Source organism: Dermacentor andersoni, chromosome 3, assembly GCF_023375885.2.
Source record: "Dermacentor andersoni chromosome 3, qqDerAnde1_hic_scaffold, whole genome shotgun sequence".
Taxonomy (NCBI): Eukaryota; Metazoa; Arthropoda; class Arachnida; order Ixodida; family Ixodidae; genus Dermacentor; species Dermacentor andersoni.
Window position 1 is genome coordinate 68110476 of NC_092816.1, and position 20871 is coordinate 68131346.

Here is a 20871-nt window from a genome sequence, read left to right on the forward strand (position 1 = left end):
CATTCAAAACACACGGAACCTTTCTCCATTTCCGGCTTCGTTTTCGCTACTTCCTTCTTAAATAAAAAAGGTGTTGATCCATAAATAATTTCACAAGGAACGGCTGAATTTGTTAATTTTCGTTTTTCCTTCGTGTTTGGGTGTTGCCTCGGCTCTCTCTTTTAGTAGATCGCTTAATTTTTCAACTCATTGCGACTCTTATTTTCAGTTGACAATTTTGCTTGAAAAGTGCTGTACAATTAGGGAAAAACCAGACGATGTGACGGGTGAAATTCATATTGCTTATGGGTTTAACAGTTATTGCAGGGTTTGATCATGAACGCTGTTTCGCATGATTTTATTTTCCACCTTATCTATAACCTATATCACGGGTATATGGTTCCGAGGATATGCCTGCGTCGCGGTGAGCCGTCACTCGTGGAAATAATGAAGCAAAAGGAGAAGTTAAACGCAACTGGCATTAGACAGTTTTAGAATAACGTTCGTCAACTTACGTACGTTAAACGTGATCACCTTTGCGGAACTTTACGGTGCGCGTCCTTTCAAGACATTTAGTTTACCGCACGGGAACGCAAACGTAAGGAAGACGTTATAAAACAGGGCGCCGTCTGGTGCCTCGTGCCAAACTTATCCAAGCCAATCCATGTTTGTGAGGAGTGGTGGCGCAGGTGGGAGGGGAGAGGGGGGTATACCGCTTAGTTTCGAGGGGAGGCGGCCTTCCCCCCTGGGTACGTGCATGATTTCCCAGTTACATCCAAAAAGATAAAATAAAAAAAAATATTTGCGCTCTGTTCGCGGACCTCCCGTAATAACGATGATGGTGATGATGACGCAAGATCTTTTGTGGCCAAAGCGGCGCTCAATTGAAGCAATTTCTGGCCTAGACTGCGAAGCTAACATAACTTGAAGGACGATCATAACGACGACATCTTGTGCCGCGGTGATTTATTTCGTGAATCTAAGTGAATACCTAGAACATTTCTCTTTAGCGTGTCGCCGTTTTACCATTTGAGGGAAAAGATTTTTCTTTAAAGCCCTTCTGAAACCTTGGATTAAACTTGAGCCTTCCGATGGCCCTTTCTCTTGGTGCTACCGAACTGGGTTTAAACACAGGAACGTTCGTTTGTAATGCTCTTCAATTTTTTCTTTTCTTTTCGTGTGTGTGGCAGACAGGATTTGCAGGCTAAAGCTTTTCTTTCTGTTTAGTATTCTCGTATTCCTTTACTGTAATATTTAGCCATTATTCAAATCATATAGATTTTATTTTCGTGATATTTAGTCACTAATTTCGTATCTCTTTATTTTCCTCGAAATTTAACTCTCTTGAACCTTTGTAGCGTCTGGTTCGTTGACGATTGCCCAGAGTTGGTTGCGCATTTTTGCTAAAGAAAAGCCAAGAAACCAACCTGTGCCAATCGCTTGCGAAGAGTCGCGAGTCATGAGTGTAATCTTTCTCCTAAACCATCCACCTTCCTACAGATGCTCTCATTTTTTGCGACGTCCGGTGACTCCACTAATATGCGAGGCTTAAATGCTAAGCTATCCTGATCAAATTCTTTTTTTTTGTTATATTTCAATACCACTGTTAACGTTGTTTTTGTCTTTTGTAGAACATAGCGATCAAATACCTGCTTTCCGACCTGTTCCATCAGCAGTGCGTATGCTTACATTCTTTTGCGTGACACGTGAAGTATATATTTGTCAGGCCCTTTTACTGCCCTTACCCACAATATTTGGGAAAGTTAACTTCCACACAGTCTCTCACTTTTATTTTACTTTATTTTGCAATCGCCCGTTTCTTTTGCTTTAGGCTGTCGTAGCTTATAGTTATATAGCGTGGGTCGACTCTGTGAAGTGTCGCAGCTGCCAGAGAAGTCTATGTATCTGCTTACAGCATTGAATATCAACAAAGAAAAAGTATTCACAATGTTCGCGCTGCTTCAATACGCACGCTGTGACAACGTATCACACTGGTTTCACTGGTTAACTCTTGCAGATGTAAAGAAGAACCTTGCTGACCGGTTCCAGACAACCAGTGAGCACCATGATCACCAAGGCAGTCACTTAGTAGGCTGCCGAGTATGCAACAACTGATGATGATCAAGCTGCTTTATCACCATCAGGTGACAACGCCAGGTGAGAACATCAGGTGACAACATCAGGTTATATAATTCATGTTGATTCACCCGTGGATTGTATGAGAAAGAAAAAAGACAGCGTGAAGACGTGACTCACAGCAAAGGAATACATACAAACACCAAGCATTCTGCGTCTGGCCTTCGCGCTGCCTATTTCAATGTTTTTTTTTTTCTTTTTCTTTCGTACGCCATGTACCGACCAGCCACCATGAACATAATCTTCTCTCATACAACGTGAATTCTTTTCGACACGTGAATTCGTATATACTTTTATACTTTGCGTTGTGGAGGCCATGCGACGCAGCCGCTCGTTATTATAGCAACGTTGTAATCACGAAGGCGGTTAGGTCAATTAAGGGCTTGACATCATTTGGATGTAATGATCCCCGCATACGTGTTCTTCTTTGTGATCTGCAGCAATAAAAAAGGAAAACATGCGCCATTAAACGACACGTGGTTATGTTTACTTGTTCCTTACGAAAAAAAAAAGAAGTGGGGGATGACGGTATTGACGCGTGAAGTAATTTGAAATCTTGAAGGCTTAGTTAGGGCAGAAACGGATGAAAAGCATCAGGGGTGGCATGCAGGATTGCGTGCCACACAGTCGTCTTTAAATGATTAGGGTAAGTTGTTAGGCTAATAGCTGACCATACTCAACCCTATAATTACAGTACGAACCATGTACCACCGGGCCTTGCGTTCCAGCAACGCGTATGCGTCGCGTTGACGCAACCTTCGCGTACCGTGCATTTATCTATTCCATTCATGCAATCTTCTTCTTGTGACATCGCCCCGGCCACTTTGGTCTTTAAACTTGTTTCCTGCCGCAAGACTGCTGCGGTTCAAACGCCCGTTGCACGCGCTTGGTGTAACATCAGCTTGTAATATCTTTACAATGCGCGCTGATAAAACCTGCACGGCTGATCAAATAGGTATGCGGTACCCACCATGAAGCACTCGCACGTTTATCGGCCATCGAAACTAGACCTCGCCAGGCAAAAAAGAGCAACGCTCTGCAAAAGAATTTTCGCGTTTGGCGTATAGCGTCTGGCGTGGACTATGGTAAGCGTTGTGTGAAAATGTGGAAGTTTTCATGCGATTATGTTAACTGGCAAAAAGCAAGTCGGCATCACTGCACAATACAGGCACATAAAGATGACTCTTTAGCACCGTTTAGCACTCGTTTAACACCGATAAACGCGCTGGAAATTGGGGCATGCTTATTCTAACCTTCCGTTTAATTTAAGTGAGTTAAATGGGGGTGCGCATCCCGGCTTATCAAGAGAGAGAGAGATAGATAGAGAGATAGAGAGATAGAGAGAGAGATAGAGAGATAGAGAGAGAGATAGAGAGATAGAGAGATAGATAGATAGATAGATAGATAGATAGATAGATAGATAGATAGATAGATAGATAGATAGATAGATAGATAGATAGATAGATAGATAGATAGAGACAAGGAAGAGAGAGGGAGGTTAACCAGAGATTATCTCCGGTTGGCTACCCTGTACCGGGGGAGGGGAAAAGGGCTTATGAAGAGCATCAGATCTTACCAACAGTTAGATTACCACAAGTCTTTCGTGGATGTTTTTCATGCGAATCCACTCACCTACAGTTCCCTTCTGTCGTGCTTTTCTTTCTCTTTCAGAGAAGCGATCATAAAGGATTAGGTAACTCGTTCTGAACAGAATCAGATGAAGTTGTCGCCAAGGAGAGCATTGTTTAAAAAACGGAATAGCTGTCCTTCATGTTTTTTTTTTTTTTTTTTGGTCTACTTCTGATTTCCATTTTATAAAGTTATTTTGTGCGGAACATGGAGCTTTGCACATCTTACCCGTGGATAGCGCTTAGTTTCCATTTCTGTATCTTTGTTTCGGTATCGTGTCGCTTCAATCGTGGTTTTGTTCATTTGACAGAATCTCTTCTCCCGCAAACGTAAAATTTCTTGCAACTTTTGTCACGGGAGCTTTTCTTTGTCACAATACCTAGTCTGAGAAATCCTTTTATGTATAATTTCGCTTTCGATATCGGATTTCTGAATGACTGCATGAATAAACTTTGTCTTGTCTTGTCCATTGGGTGGGTGCGGAGCAAGCCCTTTCTAAAACACTAGAGAAATGAAGATGTTAAAACTAGTTGACAAATTAAACATGCCTTCTCGCCTATACCTAACTTATCCTAACCACTTTCTCCTATCTGACCCGAAGTATCTTTTCTAGCTCCGCGAACGAGTAAATGTAGTTCGTACTAGAATAATTGTATTAGCCTCGACAAATTGTGTTAGCTCCCCCAGAACATAGAGAGTTGTCTTTATTCTGCTGCCACATCGCTAAAGCACTAAGAAAGAAAAAAGAAAGACGAAACTAAACCAAAGTTTAAACCGTTGGAACGCCTTCCTGTGCCGCTCATTGTTCTACAAGAGAGGCAGCATTCTTGGATGATCTCTAGCGGTGCACCGAAACAGTTCACAATAGATAACTGGTCAACCTTAACCAAGATGCACCTTGGTGAAACAAGGGAAGAAGAACCGGCTGACGTTAGAATTAATGCCTCTAACGATGCGCAGTGTGGCGGTTAATACATATTTGAATACGGAGGCGGCAACGGAGAGTGTAGAGTCGAATTGCATCTAAGGTCTTCTATATTTAAAAACAAATATTCTTATCTGCCTATCTAAGCTCTTCCTTCGCATTACCAGCGAGGCATTTGTCAAACAACGGAAAAAGTAGACCCGTAATGCGCTGTGTTGGGCCAAATGAACTCGTTTGTATTTTTATTGCTCTTTAACGTTGTGAGGGTACTTGAAGTGCCATTTCTTCTAACTGAAAACAAATTGAAAGACATTTATCAACATTATAACGGTGGCGGCGGTTCTTTTTCAAGAGATTACAACCGTAAGATAATAAATGTTACAGGTTACGATGACGTGGACCGTAATTAGCTAAACAGAGTAAATGAAGTCTGTGCATAGTACTAAACACATTGGAACGTAACAGATACGCAACAAGACTGGCAAAAAGTATCACCAGATGTTGCGTATAGTGACTCTGTTACGTATGCTGAATCCTATGCGTTCCGCGGGCCATCAGTACAACCTGTGCTTTCTGCCTTCGCCCAGCTGCCATCGCAGATCCACCGCGCCTCTTCTGGAGTTGTCTCGTACTGCTCCCATCAAGGCGCCACTACCTGTCAACAGTGGGGTTGCATCCAAGCTGCTCACCTGTCTGCCATCTGTGGATCTATCGCCCGCACCGTAGTTCACTGTTGGACTTCACCGGGCAAAACCAACTATAAATGTACATACAACTTGCATGCATCAAACGTTTTATGCCGCAGGGAAAACTATGCTGAATCCCAGCATAGACGCTTATACTGAGTTCCAAACATGTACACCGACGCTATACGATGCGATCCGAGATGAGCGGGTGGGCGGACGAGAAACGTACGCAGGTGACAGAATACACGATCAAATAATGTACAACTCGAACATCCGCTGTTTGAGCGTATCAAACACTTGTGATTGCGAGCATTGACGCCTATAGCGGCTGTTTACTGCTTTGTCCAACGGCCCACTGTTGCACAGTTGTGTGTGCCGCTGACTTTTCAATTGTTTCCGGTTGTGTGTTATTTTTGAGCCGCATCAATGTACAATGGCGCATTGTTGAGCGTCGGTGTAGCTGTCTTGACCCAGCGGAGGCTTCCTGACAGCGCTTTGATGGCAGCTATGAAAACTACCGCCTATTGAAGGCCTGAGAGCATTGTGTTTAAGCAATATTCTTTCTATTGTTGTTACTGTTAAGTAAAATTGAGTAGCCGTCACCATATAGGATATCGAAATCTGTCTTCAGTTCTAATTTCAATTAAAAAAAAAGCAGTGTCTTTTCCTTGAGTAAATTTAGGAACTCTATTTCTAAGCAGATATTTCAGGCCCGTAAATAGATCGGAGAAATGATCGCCCTTCAAGGCAGCTTTTATTAAGCAGTAGTATATTAAGGATGCTGAAAGCGAATGTACAATACAGAATTGTTCAAAGTGAATGTACAATACAGGCATACAATACAATGTACAGGTACACTGTATAAACGAGCTGTCGCAAATTTAACGGTAACCTTTTTTTGTAATCATTTTTGATACATAAGCCATTCGAATCATTCCGAGAAGACGCTTCTATCGCCGTGAACTAAGGAGAGAAGGCATGAGCTACAAGTACCACCTGAAAAAGGAAAATAGAAAGATAGCTCGTGATAGTAACGCGATTCGATTGGCTTCCGTGCGCAGAACGTCGTGCACGTATACGGCTCACAAAATGACGGCCTGTCGTCTTTTTGACAGCCAAATGCTTGGAAATAGAGCTGGCAAAATATTTCCCGCCATTTAAAGCAGCATTTTCTTTAACAGTGTAGCTTCAGGCACGCATGCAGTCACTGGCGCAGGTCACGTGCGCAGATTATATTAACGCGACAGCGTTGAGGAGCCCGCGTCGCAGGAAATTTGGCGTAGGCGTCGGACGTCGTTTCGGCAAAACGATTTTCGAACCACGCACACCCAGGCCCTTCGTGTGACGCTAGGAATTTACTGAACTACAAATTTCTCAAGCTAAAACGCGTGGAAAAATCGTAAAGTACGACTTACACACAACCTACAGACATGATAGCTCTGGCATTGTAATTTGACTGTACGAGAAAACATAATTCTGTCACCCGAAAACTCAAAGAAACCCCTTTTCCAGCGTTTCTACAATTCACAGACCGGCCGCGGCGTCCGCCATTTGCGCTCGCCGGCGCGCGAGTGTCTCGGGGGCCACGGAGCGGCGCGCCCGATTCCTCGCAATACCTCCAGCTGGCGCTCGCCTCCGCCGCTTTTCGACCACAAAGCCCGCATTCGTGCATAGCGTTCACGGCCAGCGTTTCCCAGTAAACATTACGGTTACATACGCTCCAGTTGCCGGGAAGCGTGAGACGCAGTCGGGGATCTTTGAATGCTGTCGCGTTTCACTCTTAAAGGCCAAGCTTCCTGCAAGTTTTTCCTTCGAGAATTGAAATTGGCGATGAACACATGGTTGCGTGCCGGGTGCGGCTGACACGTGCACATACGCGGTGCAGGTATGGTTTGACTAAGAAAAAGAAAGTAAGCTCAATTTATTCGACATGGGTGTATACTGATGTCGCGACAGTCGCGCTGGCGCTTGTTGAGACATCCACTGATCGATTAAATCCCCTCGCTCCTCTCTGGTCGCTTGACATGCTGGAAATTTCGCAATTTCGCGAAAGAGCGGCTACCTAAGAAACTATAGCGCGTAAGCTGTGTGCATTTGAGCTTAAAAGAAATAACGACGATACAAATGCATGCAAATGAGAGCGCTGCGCGAAAAGCAAACAGCGAAGCAGTCTTCCCTTGATTGACGGTCGCGATGTTACGAACTTCTAAAGCCGTTGCGACGCCGCCCCTTCTGCTCTCTGCGCTTTATCCCGCCTGCAAAAAAGAAAAAGAAGAAAATCAGTTGTTTCAGGATGCAGAACGTCTTTCTCTTTCCCATGCGATTATACCATGTTACCATCTGCTTCAGGCACGGTTGCGCATGGTTACAGTCGCTTGTAGATACTCATATTACTGTTCATTCCGCCTAATTCTATAATTAGCATTAATTAATTAGTTAGCTTTCTCAAATATTATAATTCGATCAACAGTGTCAATGAGGAAATTGTAGTGGAACGCGAGAAACTCCCGATACAGCTTTCTGTTGCTCGATACGTGCTACATAAAAGTGTTTTTTCCGAGCGTGAAAGACGCCCGCAGATACACGTAAAATTGCCGCGTGACTGGCCGCTCGAGGCACTTTGCGTGTATTCGCGGACTTTTTTCACGCTCGGAAAAACACTTTTATGTAGCACGTATCGAGCACCAGAAAGCTGTATCGGGAGTTTTTCACGTTGCTCTACAATTTCCTCATTGACACTCTTCATGCAATTATAATATTTGAGAAGTTGATTAATTAATTAATGCGAATTATCTAATTAGGTGGAATGAAAAAGAAACATTATCTGAGTATCTCCTAGCGACGGCAAACAACATTAACTTGGTTCTGTTCAGCTACGTGGTATTTGGCATTTGCATATTACAAATGTTTGGCTCAATTGACACTCTTCATACAATTATAATATTTCAGAAGGTGAATTATTTATTAAGACTAAATATTTAGTTAGGCGGAATAAAAAAAAATCTGAGTATCTAGCGACGGCAAACAACATTACTTGGTTCTGTCCAGCTACGTTGCATTTGCATATTGCAAATGTTTGGCTCAAGTTACCTGAGGCACCCTGTATATATATATATATATATATATATATATATATATATATATATATATATATATATATATATATATATATATATATATATATATATATATATATATACTGCGCATAAACTTTCACTATCACATGCCGGACTTGCAACTTAGCGTGAAGTTTTAGAAATGGCGTTCCCACGCGGCATTTGGTATACTCAAAAGCCAGAACTTCTTTGTACATCTTTTGCGTTATTTTCTACGCCTGGCGGATAGCGTCCCCTATATTTGCGTTCCAGAATTCTAGAACTCCCTAATATTTTATAAATATTCGCTGTCTTCTCTGCGACTTCTGCCTTGGTTATTTCGAGCATGCACCGTGAACAACGTAAACGGGCAGGATACGTTGGACATCACAGTGTTAAACCTGTGATGCCCCGCATACCATATGTGCCGCGCTGTTGTAATACCTCAAGACTCTGATTTGAGCAGGGTAAACTTAACACATAGCCTATAATAGCATTTTTGATGCGCTGAAGAGGGTATTCAGTTGTGCATTGTTCAACAAACCTATTCCTAATTAAGTAATGACACTACTAAGATATCACTCAAATAACGCATCATCTTTTTTTTTTTTTTTAGCAATGCGCCCTCCGTGGCGAGAAGTAAAGGTGAACAAATTGTTTTGATTTTGCTTGATGTCGAACCGTGTTTGGGCGTTACAGGGTCAACGTATAAAGTTAAGAATGCGACAGAACATCGTCTGGCGTGGGCCGCGAACATTGTCACGCATAAAAACGTACACTCGCCGAAAACGAACGAAGGTCATGTTTATTTCTCCTTTCATCGTAAGCGACCGTGTCTTTATGCGTTGGAAACTGAACTTAAAGTTCTTTGGTGATCTTTATTTTAATCGTTCTACACCTCTGTCTCGTGAGCAATGCCGGATGACGTTCGCGGGTGGACTGCGCAAGCACTACATAATAAAACACAGTTTTATTCTCTAGCGAAGCATCGCCGCCTGCGGGCATCGATGGCTCAGTTTGGAGAGGACACTTGTGTGCTCTTGGTAAACAGCCGGGCTTATCGTGACCGTAACAGCGTTTCGCGAACGAAGCAGCAATATAATGAAGGAAGAATACCCAAGTCCGTGTTTCTGCTAACATTATTTATTTATGTTGTCATTTTATTCTTCATAACTTCGCAATTTCGTTGTTTGACTCGTGAAAATCCTTTTGGGTCTGTCTTCTTTCTATTTCCCATCCTTGTTTTCCCTCTCTCTCTCTTCTTTCTAAGCCTTCTTTCTTTTCCCTCTCCTCACTTCGGCCACGGGGCTTTCTCGAGCCCACCGCGAGGAGATGAAGGAAGTTGCAGCGCCCGGAGAATTTATATTTCATCTCCTAAATTCTCTTCTCACTTATGCAACAGACAGCATACCGCCGCTAAAGAAGCTCGAAGTTGAGCGTGGCATCGTTGCAGCTACTGCACGCAACTTCGATTATGTACACGCACTTTCATGCACGACGTGCCGTTCACAAGGCAACAGAAGAAATTAGGTTTGTATGCAGCGCTTCCCTCTTCTTTCAGCCATCGACCTTTGAAATAAGCGCTTTGGTGCGGCTCCCGTGTACATTGACTTCTCAAGACCGGTCCGCAAGTAGACGATGACACATAGGCGCAACAAGGAAGCCACTTGTGTGCACAGCGGATCGCTTTCTTGTAGCACTCGGCATGCGCGTCGGAGTCGTCGAGTGGGACTTCGCATGAAAGACTTCACTGTTGCACGGCGTGTATAAGTGGCGTATTCTGGTCAACACAAGGCGTGGTTATAGACGAGAGAGAGAGAGAACCTATGATCAGTGTTTGCTGTAGAGCACTCGTGCTTGCCCGCGAAGAAGGCGTGCCTGCCACTTAGATTCTCCGCATCGATATGAGCGTCGTATATGTTTGCCATCTTGTGTCACATACATTATGCACCGTACCATCAGAGGTCTTTTATGAGTGGGTACTTTGCAAATGGCGATCGTTTGACAGAGATATGCACACGTAGCATTTGCTGTGGAACTCGTATTTTAATCGATGTTGCCTTTCATGAAGGAAAAGAGAGAGAGAGAAAATATTTTTATTGAAAGGCAGACCGTTTCTTTTTTTTTTTTTTTGCCGGCGTGCGTATGACCGCTGACATGCTACTCTGCATAGGGAGGTAGCAGGGGACAAAATTATTCCAGAGGAGAGCTTAGAAAACCTAAATAAGGAAGAGTAGTATAAGAAACGTATGTGAGCTCGCCTGATAACTATATTTACAGGTGAGAAACGTTATAATGATATTTGCACTGAAACTGTCGTTTCTCTCAATCACGCCGCGCAACCAATCATTTTTACCGTTCCTTCATGGCGGGAAGTCATTACGCAGGCAGAAACTTGTTCTACGAAGGAAAAAGAAAGAAAAGAAGGAGGGCATGCAGTTGATGCGATGCACTATAAAGGCGGTATAAGAGCACTGACATCTTTTTTTTTTTTTTTTTTTTAATGCGAGGGTAAATGCCTCAGGGCATACAGGGGTATGGGATCTCAACGCCGGAATATCATGCCGGCTTTTCTTGGAGCGCTACTAAAGAGAATTGCAATCGTCGCTTAGTAAAGAAAAGCATCGTCACGAAATTTGTTACAGTATTCAGCACGAAAGTATCGCAAAACTAGTTGCATTTTACTGCGACTCTGGGTCGAAGACGACAGAGGGACTCTTGGAGCAGACGAAGAGCAGACGAAAAGCTTTGTACAATACGTACACATAGCAAGTAATAGTATACAAGTAGCGGTGCCGTAGAGAGCGCCAGACCGACGGAGCGGCTAGTGGCGGCTCTTTCTCTCTCTAACAATGGGCCGGTCCTGCCAACACCTTAAATCCCTTTGGCAGGGACGAGCCGAGGCGAGCGCTGACGTCAACCGCATCGCTTTCCTCTTTCGTCGCGGGAGAAGTTCAAGCTGCATACCACCGAACTCCACGGTCAGCGGTTCTGTGGAATTCTGAAGGCTCTCAGTAGATTCGTCGTGGTGCCCTGTGCCTCCGGTCTCCTCGGTTCGACCTACGGAAGGGCTCGGCAGTTTCTTAGAACAGTGAAGGTCGTCAGTGGACGTTTGAAGCTCAGCACAAGTGCAACCACTTCAGAAGAAAGAAGGGGGAGGGGGGAGCGCCCGTTGCCTCGATGACAAGCACGCCGTGCAACAACGTGCAGAGATACGTGTTTCGTATTGTGCGAGGGCGCAGAATAAAGTTCAGTTTCGCACTGACCTTAATTACACATAGTATATTAGATAAACTCATGACAAACTAACAAGCGCACATGTATGTTTCACCGGACGCTAAAATTTAATATATATCAAAGATACTGCTATTCTGCTAAGAAATCTTTCAAAGCCACTAGCGCTTTTCGCTGCTCTTCCTTCTCGTCTTTCGATCCCCTTTTTCCCGTGCATTGGAGCCCACCGGGCTGAACCTGGTTTACCTGTCTGCCTTTCCATTATGATCTCTCTCTCTCTCTCTCTCTCTCTCTCTCTCTCTCTCGCCAGCGCGACGTCGTGCAGCCCATGTGTACTGCACACTGAACACGGTAGCGTTAACGCGAAGCTTTCTTTGCGAACAATCCCACACTTTCCTGACCCTGGCTGTTGGGTGCTGCTCGTGCCTTGCCAATAAATGGCACTTAAAAGAAATGCTAAAAAAAAATAAAAAGGGCCATTAAAGTACGTGCCCGATGGTAGTATTCGTAGCCAGAAAGAAACGTTCTCCTTGCGCATGTAGTGTCACCCTGGAGTGGCAGGCTCGGGGGCAGCGCTCAATGCAGTCGCACTGGGGATGGATGGTTGTCGAGGGTGAGGGACGGGGGACGCACGGGGCGGCCCGTCTCACCGCCACAACATTTTCGCCTAGCCGCATCCGAAACGCGGCCCGTGCCCACCCTCGCTTCCTTCCTTCGTCCTCAAGTATATGTGGGCGCACTGCTTGCACCACCCGGCTGGCCGGGGCTCGACAAGACGTGACTCGCATATCCTTGCGCGGCGGCGCATTCGCGCGATGGATCCAGCACGAACGAGCGCTGCTGGGAGGAGGGCGCGAGGCAGAGATAGGACTACGGCTTTTCCCGAGACGGAGAGGAGGGGCAGCCGGATAAATTGCCTGCAAGTGGAATAAAAGATGCTGTCCTCACCTCATGCAAATTGAAACGGATACGAAGTACGTTTAAGGGGGTGATATCCGGCAACCCGGAGGGAAGATAGATTAAGGGGACGCGGAGGCGACAGCGTTACGCGGCAAATAGTGACAGGGGCCATATATATATATATATATATATATATTCTCGCAGAACACCTGAATATATATTCAGGTGTTCCTGAATAGATATATTGCGCCAGCGGAGAACTAGGCGCACCAATAGTGCGCCTAATTTCATTCATGCACTGAAACTCATTATGCACATCAGTTTATATATTTTTGTTAAGCCATCCGATAAGCGTGCCTGCACTGTGCACAGGTTTGACACTGATTGTGAGCGCGATCGAAACGTCCACGTGCTTGTAATGCTAGTGCCCTCCCTACCCCTCACTTATTTCTTTCTCTTCACTTGAACCCTTCCTCCGTGTAGAGTAACAAGCCGAACACGCCTCTAGTTGACCTGCCTAACTTTCCTCTTCCCCCCTTCTCTGCGCTGGTGTAGACGTGCTAAGATATGTGAGGCTGATTTTTCGTTTGTGCAAGGGAGAGAGAGAGAGAGATAAAACTTTGTTGTGTCCTTGAAGGGGTCCAGGGGTGGCGGAGGTTGGACGATTAGATGTGTTGTTGTTGGTGGTGGGGGGGGGGGGGGGGAGGGAAGAATAGTAGACTTCCTTAGAACCACGTGGTACAGCCGTGCGGGACATAGCAGTGTAGGAAGATTCTGACACGACTGTTAGCACTGCTGCGTGGTTAAAGGGTTTGCCAAAAAGCTGGAAGTATGCCGTCTTTTTGGTTTCGCCCGAGCCCAGGGACCGAAACTGACCAAAAGGGCCAGAAAGCAGCTAGAGAAATGTGAAAGTAGGTCAACCAAACGAAAGTCTGGACTGCCACCCTATATGGTGGAAAGGGCGGAGGACAGAAATAAAATTGAGCAATGCGGGCATACAATACACAACGTATATAATACGATGCAAAAGAGCACAGATGGTCAGCCATGTCGGCACACGACAATTTCGGCATTGTTGCGCCTTGGTAGGATCCCTTCAACGAACAGCGCACATGGATACGCATTTCATCGGGGAAAACAAAAAAATTTACGCAGTTGCATGATGAACGCGTTACGGAAGACCATGTTCAGAGCGCTTTCATGACATGAACATTTTCAAATCTCTGTGAGGCTTTATTTACTCTTCGCTTCTTCCAACCAGTTTGTTGTTGGACTTTGCGCTTTAAATACAACGTTGTGACTGAGGCGTCGACCCAAAATAAAACGAGCCGAGTGTGCAGCCAGCTAGTTATCAAGGACGCGCGTGTGGCGATCCTGATGCACGACGTGTGCCGTCGCAACGGTTGTAATGCTGTTTGCATTGCGAGCCGATCCCGGAGGCCGCGTTATCAAATGCCAGGCTGGGCCTATGCTGATGATGCTCTCGCATTACGGTGACTCAGGTGTAGCATCAAAACCTCTCTCTCTCTCTCTCTCTCTCTCTCTCTCTCTCTCTCTCTCTCTCTCTCTCTCTCTCTCTCTCTCTCTCTCTCTCTCTCTCTCTCTCCTACTATCTACTAAAATACTATATTTAAGTGCTTCCTTTCCCGGGTCCACGCTATTCTTCCAGAGATCGATGCGGGTTTCGTTTCGCCGTCTGTCCATACGTCGCTCGTGAGTATGACTTAACACTCGTTAAGCAGACGACGGAAGGGAGAGCCCTCGATCTCTAATGCGGGGTGATCTGCGCCCGGACCAAGCAATGCCTCCTCCTCCTGCTCGCTGCTTACAGGGACCAGCGGCTTCGGAACGCATCGCTGTGCAGGCTTACTTGGAGGCGTAAGGGGGGAGGCCCGGTAATTTATAGCCGCTCGGCGGCCGGCAACGGAGAGCGTATCGATTTAACGGCCCCCGCGCCGCTCTAATTGCATTCTTCGCAGCGGTGGGAGAGCTGCCCGTTCGCGCGGCCCGGCGACCAGCGGCCACTCGCTTGCCGCGCGGCTTTCGACGACTCTTTCCCTGCGGACCGCGTGCGGCCGCATACTTACTACTTGGCTTGCGTGAGAGCGTGCCCTTATCTGGCTCACCGCGGGGATGAGAGATCGCGGGAAGCCGCGGACATTGCACGCGGAGAATTCGAATCGCTACTTCTGATCCTGAGGATGTTTCCAGCGAGAGCTCCGTGTAGGTGCCGCGAGAAATCCGCGATGGAATTTTGCGGGCACACGCGAGAGCCCCTGCTGTAGCAGCAGCTGCTTTCTGCGCCTGCTTGCAACGATTATATGTATATACAGGTTAATTTGGGAAAGCAAGTTGATAACACTCTCAAAATTAGCCTAGGTAATTGGATAAGCAACCCGCGGCTTGTCTGAAAGTAGCCGCCAGTAAGAATATTTCAGACTAAGGATTTATTGCCGAGTCTAACATATCTTATTGCTTGTTTCCGTGCCTTGCTTGTTTCCATGCCCCAGTCGACCGACCGCCACCGGTCGGTCGACTGGGGCATGTCACTGGGTGGAGCCAACGTTTCGACAAGGGAATTTGTCTTCCTCAGGACAACGACTTGAAAAAGACCAATCCCCTTGTCGAAACGTCGGCTTGTGACGATCCCCTGTGACAACTATATATGTAGAAAACGTGGTATTTCTGTTATTAGAACAGGAAAGCACCTGTTGTGGAAACCCCTGGGGATTTCGGCTGATGTAAAGGTGGCGCAAAACTGATCTGTGTTGTGTTCGCCTCCTCATTATCGCGTCTGTGCTCGACTTGTCCTGGACATGCAGAGGAACCAGCGGCAACAGTAATGTCCATTGATAGAAGGGGGAGAAAAAATAGAAAGAAGACTTCCGTCCAGCTGCTCTCTGGCACCAATACACGCTTTCCATCCGAAAGCGAACCATTGTTCTCATTTCCCCGTAGTGCGCGTTTCCCGCCCGTGAAACGACCCTCTCTCCGAGGAGTGAATGGCGGCTCTTAGATTACACCATTGTGAGCGCCCGACTGCAAGTACTCGGGACAGCTATAGACATTTCCCAACGGCCATTACCGAGAGGAGGATCGCAACGCTGTCCGAGGTTCGCGGATCGCCGTATATAGCTTTGTCTTGTTTTGTTGTTCTTTTTTTCTTATCTTTCTTTTTTCTTGAAGACCCGACGTCTTTCAGCCAATCGGATCCCTTTCGCAAATACTCGAGGCTGTAACTGAGTGACATCATATTATTCTCGATTATTTTTTGAAAGGCAGAGCTCTCGACCGCCAGCTCTGTCGACGTCGGCATAAGCTGTACGATAAGCGAAGGTCTTCAGCAGAGTATTAAAAAAGAAAAAAAAAAGAAGAGAGAGAGAGAGAAACGCTCTGTGATAACTTTGAACCGAATTAAAAGCTCTATTAGGGGCGCGGAACGACTACCCGATCAGGCAAGTCACTGTTGATAGCGTTATCGTGTTCGAAAGACAGTCCATTCACTTTCGTTTTCTTTTTCTTGCTCCTTCTCCAAGCCAGTGTATAGTTGTCGGATCGCAGTCGTCACAAGAAGAGTCGAACTTGCTTCTTGTACGCATAAGCAAGCCGCCAGATGCATGGTACACACGTCTGTGTGTACGACTTATATTATGCACACTGCCCCATCAATTACAATATGCACCCTCGGGGCATGACGATGTTAGCGTTTTCTTTCTTTCTTTTTTCTTTTGTCTTGAGTTTAACACACATGAAACTTGTTTGCACAGTTGGACAGTTGCACCCAGTCGGGGCCAACAGCCGTCCTTTGGCCTAAATCTCGCGCGAAAGGTAGACCACAGTCATTTCGAAGAAATAACTTCCTATAGTGCTTATTCGCGTCCTGAGTGGAACTAATTATTAGTCGATCCTTGTTTCCACGCGCGCGCAACAAAACTTATTATTTGCGAAACCGCTCTACGGACGCACGGTTTCAAAGTTACGAGTTATAAAGACGCAATCACTGCTTTAGTTTTCTTCCTACATTGCATCTGACCTTTATATATATTGCGTCTTTTGCTTTTATTTTTATTTCCCTCGTCGTTAAACACGACGCTATATTATGGCTTTTCTTTTTCTTTTTTTCAGGAGACTGTAGGAGACCTCCCACGTTCAGTAGAACCGGGGCTTACCCTGGGATACTGTTTCGTAAATAAACGTTTATTGCTCCTCCTCCTGTTCAGTTTTGTTTGAGGAGATGCCGACCCTTGCACTATATATATATATATATATATATATATATATATATATATATATATATATATATATATATATATATATATATATAGCGAGACAGCTGTTAAGCCTCAACGGCTTATTTCGCAGCTCGCGCGCTGAAGAAGATGACGCTGGCCATGATGATGAATATACACAGATGAAGAAGATGAAGGGGTAATATAATGCTCACAATATATATATATATATATATATATATATATATATATATATATATATATATATATATATATATATGCAGAGGCGATACAGCGCAAGTCTGTTTGCGTACACACGAATGACTTGCTTGTAGAGTGAAATCCATGAGCCTCTTGCCAGCCACCGCTGCAGCTCAGTGGCTGGGGCATCGCACTGCTCAGCTCAAGGTCGAGGGTTCGATCCCGCCCCGTAGGAATGCGGCCTCGGCGGTCGCATTCTTACGGGGGCGTAATGCAAAAAAACGCTCATGTATTGTCACTTGGGTGCACATTAAAGAACCCCCACGTGGTAAGAACTAATCCGCGGACTCTTCCACTACGGCGTGCCTCATAATCAGATTGTTGTTTCGTCGCGTAAAACCATAGAGCTTAATTTTCTTTTTAATTTAATCAGTCTCTTTAGAGAGCGAGAGAAAAGAACCGTGCATGGGCCCATACATGATTATTTAACAGGGATAAGCGGGCTAGTTGGTGGTCGTTATTGGAATGCATCATGTAACCGCACAAAAACAAGGAACAAAGAAGGAACACGCGCCTGTCTTGTGTGTTCCTTCTTTGTCCCTTGTTTTTGTGCGGTTACGTGATGCATTCCCATACATGACTTCCCGATCTAACGATGAGCGATAAGAACAAGAGGAACCGAGAGGCCTCATTTCTCGTTAATCACAACCGTATACGAGGCTAACACAGAACCAATGCAAGGAAAGCATGCATAAGGACATTATTTATAGTTTGTAATTGAAGTGTATAAATGATAAGTTGAATTGAAATAATTGTGGACGAAGAAGAACTAATTGCCACGATAAACTTCGGTGAACTAACTATGAACACCTCACCGTGGCTCTGCTGCGAACTTTTCTCCTCTCCTTCTACTCATCTTTCAGTTCCCTTTGTCCTTTCCCCATTGCTGAATATCTAAACCGGACTCAGCTTTGTTAACCTCTTTGCCTGACCACTTCTTTATGTATCTCCCTCTCGCTGAATTAAATAAAACAAATATCGTCTACATAAAAGAGCTGTCCGATAACGCCAGCACAAGCGCTTCGGCTGTAGCCCTTTCCACCTGCATCCAATCGTAGCAGTACCTCCTCTTTCCATACCCACTTTCCTTGTATCTCTTTGCCGCAACAATATTTCTAAATGGGCGCAGCACAGCGTGTGTCTCCCTACACGTGGGCTTTGAGTACGTGCTTCTTTACGAGCGGAATCTGGCCCTCAAACGCGTCGAGCCACAAGTTTGCTTTTTCTCTTATTAATTCACCCCCCCCCCCCCCTCCACCTTATGCGTTTGTCGCGTTTTTCAGCCCGACGCCTCTTCCCGTCCAAAACGATTGAACGGAATCGTGGAACGTGATTTCGCGAGCTGACAAGCACAGACGCCGTCAAAAAAAGGGGTTGTGCATTATGCATGTACGCAGAAACGACTGGAGCTCAGTGAATGAGGTGCGTCTCCCCGTATCAAATGTACGCATGCAAAACGATTATCAAAAAAATTGAAGGAAGAGAAACATGAAATTCGGGAGGACGAAATGGAAATGCTTGCATGAACAATGCAAGAAAGAGATTTTCCAAATCTGGAGTTCTCTAACAGCCTCCTATATATACATATATATTTAAAAAAATGGTGTACGCATACATGAAGTGTGCGTGAAAAAAAAAAGAAAAAAGAAGGGACTTTGAATTTCAAGAAGCGTCCTTTATATAGCCTGCAAAGTAGTTTCGAGTTTCTTTGCATTACTAAATAACACTGGTTTTTATTGCCGTTTGGGTGGTGCACTCTAATTTTCTACTTGTGTGGTGCGGAGGGCTTTGGCGCCATGGGTGATGCCGGCTGCTTCTTCTCACCTATCCAAACAGTGCATATCGGAGTTCCGGCTCAAACAAACAAACAATTACTGGCACCGAAGGAGACGCTCACGCAGAGCCATTACCGACCTCAATCGCAAGGCTAATCCAGCGTGTAGCTGTCACCGATGCGGCTACAGATATGCCTGAAATATTTAAAAGAAAAGAAGGAGAAGGGACGCCGCACAAGTGGCGCTAAGACCCGTCTCGTGCACATGAAGGCAAAAGCAGGCGAAAGGAAGCCCTTCCTCTTACTCGACTTTTGATCTCCTTTGCAACACGAGTCGCTATGCTGTCAATGTCTTTCTTTAGTAGTGCAGGCAATTCAATCACTGCCTCGTTGTTGTGTAGCTGTTGCGTAAAACTTGTCGCGTTAATCTGAATTACTGATGCCCGTCGGTATTGTGTTTTAGCATCGTTTGTGTTGTTTGATGAGGCTTACTAGACATTTACTTTCAACTTCAGGTACCTGTGATTGCGCAAGTTATTCTCCATATTCCTTAATTCTCTCTACTGGAACTAAATTCAATTCAAGTAAATATCTGACAAAGCAAGCACCGAAGAAATATATGTAGTTTGTGGATCGCACAGTTGCAGTACATAACAGGAGCTACGCTTGTCTTTTTTTTTTTTTCGCTTTTACTGCTGAAACGCGCGCTATAACTCATCCCGAAAAGTCTTGATCCTCCGCTAGGGAATTTAGGGGAGTAGATGGCCCAGAGATAGTGGGCGCTATCAGTCTGGCGCGGGAAACGCGAATAGAGTACTAGAGAACGCCGAGCCTGTTCATGCGCACTGCCGCACACGCGTCTTTTTGGATGTGCGCTGAGCTGCTTGCGTATACACTATGCTTCTAAAGCTCCCTATACATTACAACCTGCATATATACACGCAGCGGCGAGTGCAGTGACTCGGCGTACAGACAGCGCCGGCATACGCAGACAGCTCAAGCGCGGTAGTGCCCACGGTGTCTACGCACAGAGAAACGACACTGTTGGCGTGAGCTGGCCCCTTTTTAAATATTTACCCCCGTCAGCCGCCGCCGCTGGCGAGCTCCAGCGGGCGGCTTTTAAGCTCACCCGCCTTGCTCGTTGTGTGGTCCCTCGCGAAGAGCGGGGAGGAAACGGGCCGGGCGCCTGCCGAAAGGGGTGCGTGCCGGAGCACGGAAACAAGGGGAGGACCGGCAAGCTAGGAGTGGGAGAGGGCTCAACGGGTGTCGAGGCACGTAGTGCGGTGCACGCGGTGTGCGCACAGGAGGTTGGGGAGGGGGGAGGGAGAGGGGGACACGGATGACATCCGCAATTACACACGACACATGCACTGCGCCAACCGAGCCAGATCGGAGCGGAGCCCCTAACACGTACCATTTGTACGTGTGTCATTTGGAGGGCCGTGCGGAGACAGAGGGAGAGAGAAAAGCGCGGCCTTGTCGGTGTCGTGCTTTCGCGGTTTCGCAATCTTTTCGCGCTGACAGAGTGCATGGACGCAGTCGATACGCGTGCCGGCGCGGCTGCTGCCGCCGCTGGCAACAAACCGTGAGATGCTCCTCTCATTACGTGCGTGTTCGTGCGTGTGTGTTTTTAGCGTTTGTGTTGCAGTCCCAACCCTCTTTCGAGGTAACGGAAACCGTGGCGGGAACTGCATGTTTTGCGTGCGCATACCGTGCGAGGGAATGCGGAAATTTGCGCACCTCCTTCGCCCCCACGACTCGCAGACAGGGCCCCCCCATTTGTAGGCGCGGTTAGGATGCTCTACAACGCCCCGAAAGAAGTGTAAATGATAGCATCTTTGCTTACCCCAGAACTGCGGGCGAGCGCCCCTTCAAATGGTCGCCACATGTGGTCGAGGCGTGCTTGCCGAAAAAGATAAAAAGGAAAACAGTAAAGAAGAAGAGAGAGAGAAAGAGAGAGAAAGAGAGAGAGACCGTCCGTTATACAATCTTATTTTTCCGCACTTATAAGTGGCAACGACGC

General features: G+C 46.0%; 1 protein-coding gene across 10 annotated transcripts in view; it reads left to right on the forward strand.

The window, feature by feature from the left end:
- The window catches only part of LOC126545891 (uncharacterized), a 74219-nt gene that overhangs the window by 30189 nt on the left and 23159 nt on the right, over window positions 1-20871 (forward strand). For 6 of the 10 annotated variants that reach the window (XR_011893392.1, XR_008608837.2, XR_008608843.2 and 3 more), the window contains 3 exons: window positions 1997-2136; window positions 5257-5434; window positions 16710-16769. The gene's annotated coding sequence lies outside the window, so the exon portion shown is untranslated. Of the gene's footprint in view, window positions 1-1996; window positions 2150-5256; window positions 5435-16709; window positions 16770-20871 lie in introns of all 10 variants that reach the window. The other 4 variants (XR_008608832.2, XR_008608838.2, XR_008608840.2 and 1 more) reach the window with 4 other exon arrangements.